Below are 17,265 nucleotides of genomic sequence, written 5' to 3'. Positions count from 1 at the left end.
CCAGAGTCGGTGTCGGATAAAATTCAGTGTCGAAATGATTAGAAACGTTGGGCAGCAGTCGATGATCTTGTGGTAGCAGGCTCCGCCGACGGCAATACCGGGAGATGTGTCCGGTCATGCCACAGCTATAACACACGGGTTGCTGGCGCCACCGATCCGAGTAAATGCGGGCGGAAACTGGTTTTGAATGAGATTGCAAATGAAAATATACACAGAATAATTTGGTAATGATATAGGTACAAACATATATAGCAAACACATGCACAGTGTGTATTACACATGTCTTATGCGATATATGCAGCTGTGAACTGACATAGATATTTGCATTATATTACATGTACCAAAGTGGACTGACAACCACCCAGACACGTCCATTCGACACGGAAAAAAAGGGCAATACCATTGGCGGAGAAACTCTCGCTCGCCAAGGTAGAAAAGTTCCTCAGCCAGAAAGCTTACGATCGCATTTCACATACGCGCCAGGACGGGGAAAAGCGCACGTCCGCACCTGCTTGAGGCGACAGCCTAAGCTTTGCACGGCCAATGTAATCATTCGAATAGTTACGAAAGAAGCCATAGCTTTGAGGAAATGCACATCGTTTTAGCAAAACAAAACATATAGGCCGGTTTCATACTGTTACGGACAGTTCAAAGAAGAAGAAGCGGGCAGCGGCGCGGACAGCAGCGCTCGCGCTAGGCCCGGCAACATTTCATTAAATGTCATCTCACTATCATTCAGCATCGCTCGTCCTCTGTTCTCCTGTTTTCATCAGCTTGCCGCTTCGTAACATTTGGTTGGAGGTGCTGGGTACTTCATCATCACCGCCTCATCCTAATCTGGAGCTTCGGCGCCCTGCGCACTTATTGCGCCGTCGGCTGAAGGTTAGGAGGCATCGCATGCCTGTTCTCCAGCCTGCCGGACCCAGCAAGACCTTGCCGTTCCTCCGCCCTGTCCCCCCCCCACCCCGACCACAAGACACGACGAAGGAGAGACTGACCCGTGACGTAACACATGACCACAAGACACAAGGAGAGACCCGAACGACCATATGTGCCCCAATGACCAGATGTACTGATCAATAATCCCATGGCCCAAGACACCGCTACAAAAGACATCCTCCCCTGCCTATTCCATGTGATGCGTGCCTTGGCCTTAGCCATCGAGTCGTGACAACGTATGGCCCGAGAGCGTCCTGGGGCGAGGTTCATCGGGAATCATCGAGCCGGCAAACCGTGCTATTCTTCCTTCTTGCTCTTCTTCTTGAAGCATCCAGACACGCCCATCATCATGCCATGGAATCATCAACATCGGTAAACGTCCTCGTCCACGATCGGGACGATCGCTCAGTGGCTCCGGGTGATGTTACGGACAATTCAAGGAAGAAGAAGCGGGCAGTCGCACGGACAGGAGCGCTTGCGCTAGATCCGGCAACATTTCATTAAACGCCATCTCACTGTCATCGAGCATCGCTCTGTCCTCTGTACTCCTTTTTTCATCGGCTTGCCGTTTCGTAACAATATGATTTCTAGTAGTGTACACTTCCAGAGCTTTGTGGCGGCTGAGGGCAATGGGAGCTTGTCAGCACTGTACAATATTCAGCCTGAATATTCTGTAGTAGTGGCTAAAATGCCCGATGCCTGTGCCGTAGTTCTCGGGTGCGATCCCGACCACTGGCGGCTGCTTTTCGATGGAAGCGAAACTGAGAGGTGTCAGCAGTTGCTGTTGCAACTGAAGGAAGAAGCGAAAGGAAATACTGCTACTGGCTCTGTAGCTGAGCCACCTCCGCTGCCTCGTGCGGACAGAAAAGAGACAGTAGAGAAGAAAAAAAAAAGAACAGGGAGAGAAAATGCTCGCCGCAACAGCCGTCGTCCACCACCTAAGCGGTGGCGGGTGCTATGATGGCCTAAGGCAGGCTAGCCCCTCCGCAAGCGGCAGTGACCTACCAGTCCCAGGCTCGTAGGTCCAGCAGCAGCCCCCACCCTTGCGTCTGCAGTGTTGTGCTATGTGAGTGTCGTTGTTGTTGCTGTTGCGACTGTAGGAAGAAGGAAAACAAAATGCACGGGCCTGCTACTGGCTCTGTGGCGGAGCCACTTCCGCTGCCTTGTGCGGACTGAGGAGAAAAGAGAGAAGAAAGCAAGAGAAAGAAGAGAAAGAAATGTGGTCAAAATTACTCCGCATACCTCTCCTGGGACGGCACTTCTTTCTCTACGCTTTCGCTCCCCCCTTCCTCCCTTTCCTTACGGCGCGGGCAAGTGTCTACGGTACAAATGTGACAGATAGTGTACCTTTCCTTTCTTGTGAACGAATTATTATTTATGCAGTGCCCGTCAGGTGCTCGCAAAAGGGCATTTTGAACTAAAGCTCGGGCACGCACCACATAAAGCTACAAACAAAAATGTGGCTAGCACGATTGCTTGACCGACAACTAATATGCCGTTTGTTGATTTTTCATTTTCTCGAAGAAAGGAGAAGATAATGGTAACATATACGACGAAGCGTATCAAAGCTTTCGTGTCAGTGAAGTGCAGATTCCGGTTGACTTTGTTTAATAATAATAATAATAATTGGTTCACAGGAAGGGAAAGGCGCAGTATCTGTCACACTTGTGTCTGTGGACACCTGAACCGCACCGTAAGGGACGGGAGGAAGGTGGGAGTTAAAGTGGACAGAGAGAAAGAGGAGCCGTAGTGGAGGGCTGCGGAGTAATTTTGACTACCTGGGGATCTTTAACGTGCGCTGACATCGCACAGCACACGGACGCCTCTTCGTTGACTTTGTTTTGAACAGGTTTATGGGGTTTAACGTCTCAATGCGACTGAGGATATGAAAGAACGAACAGGAAGTTGGCCAATATGGCGTAAAATATGAACACAGGACGCGCTCAACAAGGAGAAGTTAATGCACATGCCAATCGATGACGTCGACTGCTGGCCAAGGAAAATAAAAAAAAAAAACATCTGAAGAAGCCTCGGACAGGCAAGCAAAATGATACATTGGCATTAAGCCGAATTCGCTGGAGCAAAGGGTGCAGCGTACAAGATCGAAACAGGTTGACCTAGATGCGACGTCGTCGGAAATCGATTTCGTAGCCCTTCTTATCTCGGAAGGCTGGTCGGCGCGCACTGTTGTGCTTGAATGACTGTTGAAAAATATCTCCGCACGATATCATAACAAACAGACGATTCGTCCACTGCGCCTAGCTCGCCGAGCAGCCACTGGAAGACTGTCTGGTCTGAGCGGGAGGAGTCCATACAAATCCTAGTTGCTTTACACCGTTTAGCAAGCTGTTTGCTGGGCTACAGTGACATGGACCAGCTATGATAACCAGCGTTGCATATTTTTATTCCTACGCGCCTCTTGATCACACTGTAAGATTGTGCTAGGAAGGCAGTCATATTGTGCTCGTCACTCTGATCGGCCCATTTGGCACTTCCTTTATGCAGTGATGCAAGCAGCTTGTAAAATGGAATATCGGACGAATACGCTGCCATTCTTTTTATATATTGCAATATATGTACCAGCTCATACACCCCTTCAAAGGTTTTCGCGCTTTTCGCGCTTCTTGCCTCAGTTGTTTACTATACAACACGTTTGCCTTAAGGTTTCAGTGCGTCTTTGTGGAATACTATCTGGCTTTCTCTTTCCTACTTAACACTTAGAAACGCGACTCAGTGAATTATTACTCTCCTAATAATGAACAACTTAACATAACGGCATTCGCTGCACACTACCGAGTATAAAAGAAAGAATTTCTGAGTATAAATATTTCGTCCTTTCTGAGATTCTTTGATATTGGCCATTTTCTGCAGAACTCTTCTGCTCTTTGACCCCCCACCCCCTACCCCCGCCCCAATAGTATGACTGCAGCAAATAATTAGATAGTATTCCCAAAACCCTTCAGCACAATCTCACGACAAAGGCCATTTCTGTGACTGAAAGAAAGAAAGCGTATAACTGTTTCTCAACTAAGTATAATTTTCGAATGGCAGATCTGTTATTTTACCAGCGACCAGTAGAATCATTTTCCACACATGCTATGCAGCTGAATTTAAAAAATAAAATCAGATTTGAAATCATCATAATTCATGAAGGAAAGCCAGCGTTTTTCTAATAGGAATCAGCCTAAGCCTTAAAAGATAGCCTTTTGCTGAAATGCAAGAGGGAGTCAAGATTTCACGCCAACAAAAGGCAAATTGTGCGTCATCAAATGTGAAAACAAAGGTTTATACAGTTGGGTCCAGTAAGCCTGTTGTGTAAAAAAACAGTTTTCGGGTTCATGGATACGCAGTCGGGTAGGCTAAAATAGGCGGCGGAGCGGGTCGAGTTAACTCGCTTTCAGGGGGTAGGTTAACTCGCTTGACCCGCTTGTTTAAAAGCATGTAGACTCTGTCCAGTTATGGGGAACTCTGGGATCAAAAAGCTTCCGGCGCAGTTAAGAACATTAGTGAAGTTGAATGTTTTTAGCCCTCAAATACAATAAAAAATATTAATCTATGCTCTCTGTAGGAGAAGGCAATAGAATCAATCACGACTGCAGAAATTCGCATAATAACTTCGCATCTCGACGCTAGACGCCGCTGCTGCACTTACTCGCTAGAAGCGAGTTCGTATAGACACCAAGCGGGTAAAATAAGGGTGGCCTCTCTCACTCGACACCAACGACTCGGTGCTGTTGCGTCCATGCATACAGGGCTTATAAGATGTGTACAAATATGCAGTATACAAGACAGCATGAGGCACTGTTCAGATCGGCTTACCACTGCCAATAGACGAGTGCGGCATCAAATCTTAATCTGGAGACGCAATTGCTGCATGCAAAAAAAGTCGGCCGTGCTAGAAATTTTGCTGATTTGTATTGGTAAAAGCTAGCTAGAAATCATATTTTCTTAGTATGGGCTTTTTATGAGGTGCACCGAGTAATAGAGAATAATATTTAAGCTTTATGCCCAATAACCCTCATAAACGTAACAAATTTCACGAAAATTTTCCCTGGCTCTATTGTATTGCTTATAGATGTTTCAATGAAGATTATTCTTGACAGAGAATTGATATCATTGTGAATGATCAGGTCCATGCTCATTATTAGAAAACGATACTGTAATGCTTACCCCTGCAGAAGTGCAAAATTTCAGTAACTAGAATTGGGCAAAATACTGACTACAAGACGACGGTTTTGAAATTTGTGAAAAAGTACACAGCAGAGGCTCATGCGTCCGCCTGTAGTCACGCACTGCACGCTGAGACACGCAGTTGTTCATTCCCAATGTATTTATCTGTCCTGTACACATGAGGCTGAAGTAAACATTTGTAATTCCACGTCACTTTCGTATAAGTTTAAAACGCGACTCCTACTAAAGTCAGAAATATTTAGAAGGCGCAGAAAATGGCAAAGGATGAAATCCTGTGTTAAGTGGAAGCATCGAAAGAACCTCCCGAAACACCAGCTTTCTGTTGTTGTTTTTTTTGAAGCCTTTGTTTACTTTCTTTAGTACTATCACCCGTACTACCAAATCATCATTACTAATTCTTAATCCGCTACTCCGTGCTAGCTCTACATGAATCATACCTACCGTGATTTCACAGCGGTGAGTCTAGTATGACCCGCTTAACTTTCGACGTTGCAAAATATACAAGAGAAAACAGATTATCAAAGGCCGAAAGAGGGAACCTTCCGCGTACGCGCATATTGTATTTAACGCCCAAGAACGCCACTCTTTATTCGTTACCTGAAATATTGTGTCGCAGAAAAATATCTGGTCGCTTCTCGAGTGAATACCAGGTCCTTATTGTTCTGCGAGGGTAAGGTCTCTGCAGCCGCATATTGTCATGAACACAACGCTATTCAGGGCAGTAATCTGCCGGGCTAGTTGGTGAATCATAATGCTATGGAATTTGCGCAAATGCACCGACGAACGACAAAAAGACGGACACACAGGACAGGTACGAGCACTTTCGTGACTGTTCTTTGTGTCCTTCGTTCTTCTTTTTGTCTTTCGACTGTATTTTTGCACTGATCGACCCCTTCCCAGTATACGTACAAAGCTCGCTGCGTAGCTTCGTCAGTATCTTTCATGTGTTTCAGCGTTTTCCCTTGAGAGCTCGAATTCCCAGTAAGCACGAACATGTGATCTCTTTTTTTAGTTGTCATTATAAACCCGCCAGCGTCGTTGAGCTCCAAATTGCCTGCCACTCACGATAGAGGACGGGGCGAGAACAGCAAAAGCGCTCACCACCCGTCAAACGAACGTAATCAGCGAAGAAAAGAGGAAAGCTAATTAGTGACAAAAATTTGCTTATACAGGGTCCGTATTTCGAGTATGCGTCTTTATCGAAGTGTCGCTATCTCACGTGACCTCGAAGCATCTGATTGGTCGAAACGCAGGAACCGAGTGTGGCCATTACGGAACAGGAAGAGATTTAAACATCATGTTCCGGCGTTTCCACCAATCAGATAACTCGGGGTCACGTGAGATAGCGACACTTCGATAACGACGCAAACTTGGAATACGGGCCGGGCACACAACCGCCATGGGCATCACGCCAGGCATCGCAATGTAGTCAATTCACAACGAGTGCTTCGCACGGGTCGTGGTCACTTCGTGCTATTTCCGGCTGAGAGCAGGGTTGAGTTTCTAATGTTGAAGGTCGAAGATGGCGGTGGCGTTGCAGTACATCACATGAATTGCCCGAAGAACATCACATGCTCGTCGCAGCTTCGTCTCCACTTACGGTACGGAGCGCAAGTCATGTGCGGCTGCAGTTTTATCATTGTAGACAGGGGACCACCGATCTATTACAGTCAGATTCCGATATGTGGAGTTATTGAAAGCGGGCACGCAAGCATCGCGTACGAAATAATGCATCGGCACCTGAAGCGGAACACGCAGTCGCTAAGACTCGCAGTTAATACCCGGCATCGTCACCAGAAGAATGCGGAGTGTGTTTGGGAGTGTGTCATGCGTAATAAGGAGGCGTGCAATGTAGTGCCCACTTGCCAATGGGCAGAATATTGAGACACCAGGAGCCTAGTAAACGGGTGGTAACAGATGACGAACGTAGTAATATGTCAAAAAGCAACAGAACAGCACCGTGGGAAGGCTTTTTTATATAACTGGCTAATTAGGCAGTGAATTTGTAGATACCTAGTTTGGAAGTTCATTATAATTTAATTTTTCCACGCCCAAAGCAAGCTCAGATGCTGATGGAGTGGTCTTGGCTGAATGAGACCAAGCATTATTGTTAAACTTTAGAAGACAAATATCTTCTTTCTGAAAAGATTGCACTACTTTGCAAAAACCACTTAAATGAGAAAACTGCAATTTCGTTTATACTGCACACAACAAAAAAAAAAAGAACGATATGACAACATAAGTAAATTACCACCTTCCGAAGTTATGCATATAAGCGGTATAGGAAAAAAAACGTTATCTGAGGAGTGTTTTCTTAATGCATGTGAGAAACACCGAAAAGAGATCCGAACAAGAAGAAGAGCTGAAGGGTCCTCGTAATTTTTTTTAGTCGATATTTATTGCCTCAGGGCATCAGTAGGATATGAGATGAAGGATGAATGAATGATTAAATGAATAGAAAAACGTTGGCTGATTTTATGAAGTCCAGAAGTGAGCGATGATGAGGTCCTTGCGTCCAAGTGACGTATGAGGCAGGATTGGTTTCTGAAAGGCCAACTGGGCTCAGGTGCCGGAATCGTGTTGGTTTGATTTCTGGGCAGTCCCACAGCAACTGGTGGATGTCGGCCTCCACATCTTCGTGTTTACAGATCCGGCATCCTGGGCGAGGATATAAGTGTTGGAAGCGTGACCACGCCCTAGTGACAGCTGGCGTAAGGGCAACACCGATCCGGATCCTCCTAAGCGCAACCTCCTCTGCACGAGTGAGACCGCGGGGAAGGGATATCTCACACAGAGGGATAAGTGCACGTGTGCGGCGCCGGAGGTGCTCCTTTCTTGACAAAAGGAGAGTAGCGTAGTCCACTTCGAGGAGCCGTAGGATCGATGCATCTTGGTTCACGAGGCGGGTTGCTAATTCAGCTTGTCTTTGGGAAGGCAGCAGATCCCGTGGGACCCACTCAATGCGTATTGACTGTGGGATGCGCGCCGCAAGCTGGTGGATGTCTTGGCAAATTTTAGGGCAGCGGCTGACACGTCGGAGCAGACGTACTGCTTGAAGTGCGTCAGTACGGATGACAACGTGGGCTGTAAGGAGCATGGTTATGGAAGCCACGGAGTAGAGTGCCTCCTGAACTGCCACGAGCTCAGCGCAGAAAGATGTTAATGGTTCCGAAAGCTGAAACGTAGTTGTCTGATTCAGGCTAGGTCTCCGTGGACAGTAGATTGCCGTTTTGGCTTCACAGCCTTGCAGGCTTCCATCTACGTACGCTGCTATGGAATCTTGAGGCAGGTGAGTATCTTGCTCTTCAAATTTCTGGCGAAGCAACGATGCCGAGTTGGCAGACGTTGGTCTGCGGATGTCAGTTGGCTTGTTGTCTCCTAACTGTATAAATTTCCAGGGAGGGAGAACTGGCGCAGGTGGCTGAAGAATAATGTGTGACGTTGCATACGCCCTCAGTGCTTGTGTGGAATGCGACAAAGTGGCCTTGAGTCTGCGAGCATCACGGCGCTGCTGCACCAGTTCATCGATGGTGTTGAGCTGCGCATTCTTCTGTAACGCTACGACCGGTGTGAGTCGTGGAAGGCATGTTATGGTCCTCATAGCTTCTCGATTTACGGCTTCAAGGCGATCCCATTGTGCTCTTGTAAGATGCTGGAACTGGGCCTGATAAACTATAGGTGGCTGCAGAACCGCCCTCACTAACTGGCGTGCAACAGACGAGCCAGCGTCACCCGTTTTAGGTGCAATTCGTCTTATTAAACTCATAGATTGAAGTGCTTGCTTTTTTGCCTGAGAAAACCAAGCAGTCGCTGATCTTGATTGGTGAATTGTTAAGCCCAGAATTTTCAGGCTCGAACTTTCTTGTATTGGGGTGCCTGATAGAGAGAGACGGATTGATTTTGAGGTAAGTTTACGGCGTCCCCAGCGGTTGGCGACTGACGTGTATGAAGGTTTACACACAGAATGTTGAAGGCCAATGGAGGATGCGTAATCAGAGGTTACGTCTAATGCTGACTGAAGGGCGGCCTCTTGAGTGAGAAGATCATGGTGAGTGCTCCATACCGTGATATCATCTGCGTATTGCAAAAACTTGATTTCAGGGATGTCATGTAAGCGCCACGCCAATGGAATGAAAGTAATATTGAACAACGTCGGAGACAATACCGATCCCTGGGGCACGCCACGTAGTGAAACGAATGAACCAACAGTGTCACCGCTGAGGCGTATTGCAAATTTTCTTCCGTCCAGAAATGATGCGACGACAAAAGTGCGTACTCTCGGAAAGAGATGAAGCATGTCAATGGCATTCAGGATTGCGGCATGACTGATGTTGTCATATGCCTTTTCAACGTCCATTGCTAATATGGTGCGTACATTGCGGCTGCGGATAGATGATAGAACTGCTGATGCCAAGACAGCCAAACCGTCCTCTGTACCTATGTATGGACGAAATCCAATTTGAGCAGGGTGATAAAAACCGTGCTGTTCAAGCCACCAAGAAAGTCGTGTGGCTAGCATTTTCTCTGCGAGCTTGCAAAGCGTTGATGTTAAGGAGATTGGTCGTAAGTTGGCGAGGTCTGTTGGAGGCTTCCCAGTTTTGGGAATAGGGATCACGACGGCGGTTTTCCAGCTCTCGGGTACGACACCATCAAGCCACACTTTGTTTATGGTGTCTAGTAGTTGAGGAAGTGCAGCAGTACTGAGATTCTTGTAAACCTCATATTGAATTTTGTCCAGGCCGGGCGCTGTTTTCCGTTTCGCATCGTCAATTGCAGCCAGCAGCTCAGACAACGAAATGGGGCTCGCAATTCCATCTGCGTCGGCAGCAGATGGTAGTTTTAATTTGAAGCTTGCTACAGGATTTTTGAAGCGCCTATTTGGTACCGCAGCAACGTGTCTACTGCAGTTCTAAAATAGGCAGTGTAAGATGGCATTTTCAGCTCTAGAAAAAGAAACTATGTGCATGCGAAAGAATTCTGAAAACAGTGCATGGCTGCTAATTCTTATAATTTCGGTTCTTTGCAGCTCAACGTGCCTAGAGCCTTGTGTTTGCTTAAAACCTTGGTGATTGCAACCTTAACGGAACTTTTCAAATATTTTACTCCTTGGCTTCTTATAGAACGAATTTTTCAGCGGGCTGTACTTAGCAGAAAATGAACTCTGAAGCGTTTTGCAAAACCTGAAGTAAGGTAACGTTTTTTTTTTTCAAAACTCCGAAGTTCTATCAAGGTTAGTCTTAACTTAGGAAAGAAAAATATTGATTGCCGAATAGCAGGCAGATAACTCGAAGAAAGCTGTAGAAAGCATCCATCAGGCTGTATAGCACCGAAAAAGTTTGTGCTCGTAAGAGCCCCCCATTATAGAAGATTCAATCAAATGCGCAAATATGGACTCCTTGAGCAGCATAAAAATGTTTACGGACGTTACTGCGCCCTCTTGCAGCTTAACAGAAACAATTACAGGTACAACACACTGCGGTAAATAAACAAACTATCTTTGGCATGGCCTACAATGACATTTTGAACCTTATGTTCACGCTATGCGAGGCAAACCAAACCACATGTTCCTTCCACAAATTTGAGCGAAAGAGCAGGGGCTGTTATACTGAACTAGAAACGTTTGGAAGGACGACGGATAATTTATTATTATTTAGTTGTCAGGATAAATGCAGAGCCCGTATTTAAGTCAGAATAATTTACAAAGACGCAGTAGAAACATGCTCATCTCGGTTCCTCGTGGGTAGTGCATCTGGTACACGGATAAGCTCGGAAATAGTTCCTTGATGTGTTTCCAATGCAACAAAGTATGATAATTGGATTTTTGAAGGGCGCCTACCTTTATCCTATGCGTAATCAGAGTTTGAGGTAGTTTTGGTGATGGAAAAACAAAAGGCTTTCAAGTTTGTTTTCTAAAAGAATGTTGTTTTGTTTCCTTTAAAATTACCGTTTTTTCTTGAACAAAAAATGATGAATTATCTTTGAGATAACTTTTCATTGTTTCGTAGTTTCTCATTTTCTTGATTTTAACGCCTGTGTTTGCCCCCTTTTGCTCTTTTTTGACGCAGTTTTGTCTAAAGCATGCGATTTCCAACGGCTGCCCCATTTGCAAAAATTCCCCTGAGGCGCTGCATGTACTTTATAAATAAATAAAAATAAATATCTCTTTCCCCGATATCCTGTGTGCGGGTATTGTGATGTCGAATTCCGACTAGTCTCCCCCAAACTGCAGTTTTATAAACTTATTCCAGCCACATAAATACTGAATGCAAATCTGTTTTATCATGCTTTTTTGACCGCTCTATAGCATTATAGATATTGCAACTAAAATGCTCACAGAAATAAAGAAATAGGCAAAAATAATGAATTAATAACATAATCAGCAATAGATGTAAAAAACAAATAGAGTCATTATGATCACACACCAACTTGCAGGCGCTTGTTGGTTGTCCGTATCTCTCGAAAGCAGAAAGTATGCTGTTACTTCAATTTCTGGTGTTGTATAGACATCTCATGCGTAACGTATACAAACCTTTGCTTGCGTGCGCAGTAAAACTCTGTTGAGTTCTCTTCCGGTACCTGTCCTTAGGCGTTGAGAGCCGCACATCAACGATCAATAATAATAAAAGAAACTTGAAAATGCTTGCAACAAGACTGCACAATGTTCTTTTTGTAGTACCTCCTGTGGGGTTAAGTTTCCAACACGACTTGCTGGTGTGATATGCATATGCTGGTGTAATATGCATGTAATATGGAGGCACACTCTCAAATTATAATGCGGAAGTGTACAAAAAGGAAAGCGCAGCATTCCTAGAAATCTCAGAGTTAGTATGCGTGAGTACGACCGAACTGCGTGAGCCACATATTAGCAAGAAACCTAGGCGAACAGAAAATACTACTTTGAGCAGACGTCATCCAGCTGCTTGGTATGCGCAGTGCACCGGAAGCCGACAAAAGAAGCGCAGGGGTCCAGGAAACAAAGAAAATTGCTTGGTGACTATCCAGCTCTGAGAGCTGCCCACAGTTTGCCGAAGTGAGTGATTGACGTGTTGTCAGGACCACCGCCCTTAACTAAAACTGGGGCTGAACACATCACGTAAGTTTGTTTGTTTATTCTGTTCTTGATAATACATTTCAGAATCGTTTAAAGTATTGTAAAATTGTTTAATGGCAGGCTGTGTAGTAACGCGGTAAACGGCAACTTCTCGCAGTTAGGGGCGATGTTGATAATTAAGCCAGAAATTGTCCTCCTCATTCCCTATAGAACTGAAAAATGAATAGTTTAATGAAAACATACATCTTGTCCGGTCATATTGCTCCGTTATGTTGACATTGCGGAAAGCGTGAAAAGTCAAGAACAGGGGGCTGTGGTTGAAGATAAGTGCTTTTTACAATTCTACTAATTAATTAACTTGTGCTACATGCATGAACCTGCCTGAGACAGTGAACTAAGCTTGGTCTGCAAAATGTTTGGTTTTAACATACAACCGTCGATTCTTGTCTAATGTATGCTGTCAATAATTCAGCCGCTAATATATGCTGCGTAACAATTCAGCCGTTTGCAATTGCATCTGATCATGTGTATTGTATTAGGCAACGTATAATCGTGGAGAACTAATTAAGTAATGTTAGATGCGTCAGCACCTTTTTTTACTTAGCGTGTGAGAATGTAACATGAGCTCACGACTGAAGACATAGAGCAGTGGCGAAGCAGGTAATCTAAGATCCTGTCTTGTGTTAGCTACATTTCATTACTGCACTATTTGCTTGTTTTAACATTTATTATTGCGTAAGCAATACTACGCCAGCGGGCCGGTAGCAACGCCAAACCGCAGATGGCGCGTCGTTGCCATAGCAACAAGAGCGAGTCACTGCAAGAGACATTTTTGTTTATTTTGTGCAAGGTGTGTGCTTTTACACTAGAGAACAGTTTAAGAACTACAAGATCACCGACGCTTTTACGATGCATTTGTTAGCGGGAAAGTGAAGTGTCTTGCGTCGTTCAAGTGCGGCAAGCGTGGGGCAGGCATCGTCGTCGTAGTGGCAACTGTAGAAGCCAGCCAAGCTTTGTCTAAAAGATATCGCCCATGGCAAATTGTTAACGACGACGGAACAGTAGTCAGCGCTCCCTGTGCCTGCATTTCTGGGTAAGTGAACGACAATCGCAAATGCCTTCACAGCTTACATGTATTAATATTTGTAGAGCGCTCGTCCAATTCGTTCGAAGCTAAATAATCGAACTGTTCTACGACCTAACCTCCTGACCTTTCTTCTTATCGTTCTCTCTTTTATTTTCTTCTGCCCTCTTGCTGTCTCTGCCATCTGCACTCGCGTGTCGCAAGTGCAGATAGCGATTACCGCGGCTGGCAGCAGTCATTTTCTTTTGTATGGGTTGTGAAAAATAAATAACCGCTAGAAAGAGAAAATGATGTGGCTACTTTCGGGGCAGTGCGCAGAACACGCAAGTGAGTTGCGAGACTCGGAAAGAGGCAGCAAAGAGATGAACAGCCTGAAGCCACGGAAGCATTTTTTATTGTCATTTTTGTGAGAAAACAACTGTCCCTCCTCAAATGTTTGAAAAATGAGCTGTGAGTAAAATAGCTGTTTTTGATATCTTTATTAGTAGTTATTTACCACGGAGTAAACATATGACATCAATTAGTTTGCCACAACAACCACAAAAAAATTCCTTTTGCCATTCATGGCAACAGATTGTTTCTTTGGTTTTCGCTTTCAGGGAAAATACTTAAAACTTAAGCAAAGGACACAGGCATAATAGTGATGAAAAGTCCATTATTGTTGCCATTAGTAGAGCAAGTGCGCTAATATTTGCCCATTTATAAAGCAGCACAGCTCTCTAGACAAACATTGAAATGGCTACTTGAATTATATACTAGAACAGTCGTGCGGTTACGTCACACATCTTGAAACTTTATTAATGTGTTTACAGTGTAAATTTGAGCAGTGAGTGTCAATGTACATAAAGATAGTTCAATAATCGAGGGAAGTTGGCACTCATTTCTTGCTTTGGTATGTTTGATGTTTTCCCTACAATGTTTCTTGGCAGTACTCTTAAGCTGATATGACTGCACTGTTGCAAATTTCAGGCTAGAAGAATGCTGCATTTGCGCTGCTGCACTGCTGTTCAGTGTAGAAGCAAATTTCAAGTATTAACTGCACAACCCATTGCCAACTGATGTTGTATGCAAGTGGATCAAGGTATCAAGGAAGAGCACAGTAAGCCCATGTTTTGTTTCTTTTTGCCATCCTGTCATGCCATGCAAGTCCTCATCGTAAACTGAGTTGACGTCAACTGAATCCAGGCAGCGCCAGTCAGCGACATGGTATTTTTCAAGCCAAGGACAGGTCAACCAGTGCCCGAACCTCTCCATAGAGCTCAAAATAGCACACCAACTTGAACTGATCAACAAATGCAGAGCGTTCTTGCAGCAATAAAGGTAAAAGAAGTCTTACTCCAGCACATACAGGCAGCTTGCACACATTTATACCTCTGTCACACATACACTTCCGATCCTCATTGAACTCGATCTGCATTCAACTCAATGAAGATCGAGGTTGTCACACGCCAACTTTCAAGTGCAATTGAGCTCAATTCGAAACCGCCGCTTCTTCAATCGCTCTTGCGTTTTCAAGTACATTCGAGAGTGCGCGTCCTCACCCTCGAGGTCACCTAACGCACACGAAGGAAACTTCTGAATGGTAATTCAAAACGGCCTTGTATCACAAATTGCTTCAACCCTCCTTGAAAACCTCAATGCAGATAGAGTTCAGTGAGGATCAGAAGTGTTCGTTTGACAGAGGTATTACAGGAGTTGTACCTTGACAAAGCTGCAAGCAAATAGGGCTTGTGTGTCGACTTTTCCACTTGTTCAGCGAGGACCTGCCGAATGCATCTATACATGCCTGCTGTTCATTCTTTAAGGCAGCTATTAAATAAGTGCCAAGTGATGTTCGTATGACTGTTTCCTAGTTTACATTGTGTGCCATGAACATGCTTTCATATTTATGTTGCTTCGATTTCAACAGGCATTTGCAGGAAACACACAGCTGCTAACATCATTACATGACAGCGAAGACACAGATTCTTCACCTCAAGCAGGAAGAGCAGTCCAACGAGACCCACTCGAGTTAACAAGAATGAGTGAAAAAGGGAAATAACTGGTATTACATGTTTAGAAACTAGTAATTAGCAGTAAACAGACTTGCCTACATCAAAACTGTTTCTATCCAGTTAATTGTTTCTAAATGCATGACATCAATTATTTGCCCTCATTAACAATAAGAAAATTCTCTTGGCTTACTGTATTTTCAGATTGCTTCTTTGCTTGGTTGCATCTGTTCTTTGTTACAATACATAAGAACTGGACAACTGCGTACTGTCCTTCCACAGAAGCTTTTTTTTTCTCTTGCTGTCTTGGATTGAACAACCACACAGTCTGTGACGAAATTGGTCAGCATAGATCATGTGAAGCAAGGCGGATTACCTTACACTAGCCAATTTTTAATAGCTATCATTGTGGCTCTTGAGAAAGCCTGCTATAGTGTTGTAATGAAATTAAGCGAAGCATCAGTACCAAAACTGACTTTTGATGTTAGTCACTGTATGGCTGTTCAAACTAAATTATATGATTTATCTGTTGTAGGCAACTATCTGATCCACGTGTACATTTACACACAATAAAATGGGCAACCAATATTCCCGTGTTTGCAGACATTGAAAAAAGTGTAGTACAGATCTAGCCAAAGAAAAAGGCTAATAAAACTTTTCTTTACATATCAGTGTGGTCTCATTCCATACAACGATGGCATCACTTCATATTACTGTGCAGTGCTTATATGCAAAAAAGAGCCATCTTTCTAACACATAGTCACACAGTTACTCAAGCTGACTCGTAAATATAAGTGTTTGGAGGTTGAAAAGTGCACTACACACAATGAGAATTTTGTCAATGGTTGCTTGATTATCTCTAGATCTCTTCTCAAAGCTTACTAGAAGTACTATCTGGAAAACACTGAAGACTTTCAGGTGCTGTATGGCCCGTCTCACGTGTATTCGTACACTGGAAAGCTTTCTCGATGCGGTCTCTTCGGCCCCTGGTGGTTGTGTCCTTCGCTTAGTCAGGGAAGGCATCAGAATTGCGGCAATATGCAGGAAACATTTCTTCACACTGGAAAAACCTGTCTACCAAAAACTGGTCTCCTTCTTCGACCTTGTTAAGTAGTCCAGTTTTCAAGGTCAACTCTTTGTCTGAAACCCTACTCACCATGCTTTGGAAACAAAAGATATGGCTCCTGAAGGTGGGATAGAGGCAAGCACTTTCAGTGTTGTGGTGCTTACAGTTCGAATAAGTCTTGCTTCCGGCATCCATGCATGTGGGTCCCTGAATAAACACCTCTGTACAATCAATTATCTCTCTAAGGTGATCAAATAATTTGTCTGATAACGCTTTAGGCCGGTGTGATTCAAGCGCACATCGAGATGGTCAAATGATAAATTTTTGCATGTCTGTGGCCAGCACGTCGATCCAAGAAGGAAAAATGACGCTTACGCTGCAGAGAGAAATGCCAAATCGAGATGCTAGGTCCTCAGTCAGGAGGCCGAGCTGTAGACGCATCAGCACAAGAATACGCTGCGGTTCGGTATCAAGTGAAGTTCTGTGGGTTGGCGTCCAGATGGACAGAGCCATCTGAAGCAGTACTTTCAACATCTGGAATGAAACAAGGCTTGTATGAGACTCTGGTCTGACTTCGTGACTATATCTTTTGTCATATTTGAGAGGTTTGGTTATCTGTGGCTTTCCAGTTTAAATGTTTTCTATTGCCTGCTGCAACTTCCAGCTCTAAAGAAGCTACCCGGTTCATAAAAGGGATCTGTTTTCCTCGACGAGATCTGTAATGTTCTGCATAAAGAATGCTGCCCGAGTTTCGGTATCGCGCGTTCTGTGAGCTCTGTCCTCCTCCATGACGGCTACTTGCACCCATGGAGAGGCCAGGATGAGCTGCTGCAGGCACAGTTGGCTTCAAATCTTGTTTCTTTTGAGCCCGCTAGTATCATGCCAGCTTCTGCTGAACATTAACGTGCACCAGGTACGACAACACAATCTGAATGTAGTCCAG

The 17,265-nt window shown here is 44.6% G+C and overlaps 2 pseudogenes; one reads left to right on the top strand and one right to left on the bottom strand.

Moving 5' to 3' along the window:
* The window catches only part of LOC146190231 (uncharacterized), a 59,774-nt pseudogene extending 45,218 nt beyond the window's left edge, over positions 1–14,556 (top strand).
* Positions 13,767–16,930, bottom strand: LOC146190230 (uncharacterized; annotated as a pseudogene).
* Positions 16,931–17,265: the final 335 nt, after the last annotated feature.

Source organism: Amblyomma maculatum, chromosome 4, assembly GCF_055883805.1.
Source record: "Amblyomma maculatum isolate TAMU_Amacu chromosome 4, ASM5588380v1, whole genome shotgun sequence".
In the NCBI taxonomy this organism is placed as follows: Eukaryota; Metazoa; Arthropoda; class Arachnida; order Ixodida; family Ixodidae; genus Amblyomma; species Amblyomma maculatum.
The sequence above is the reverse complement of the archived record's forward strand: the minus strand, read 5'-3'. Positions and strand labels throughout refer to the sequence as shown.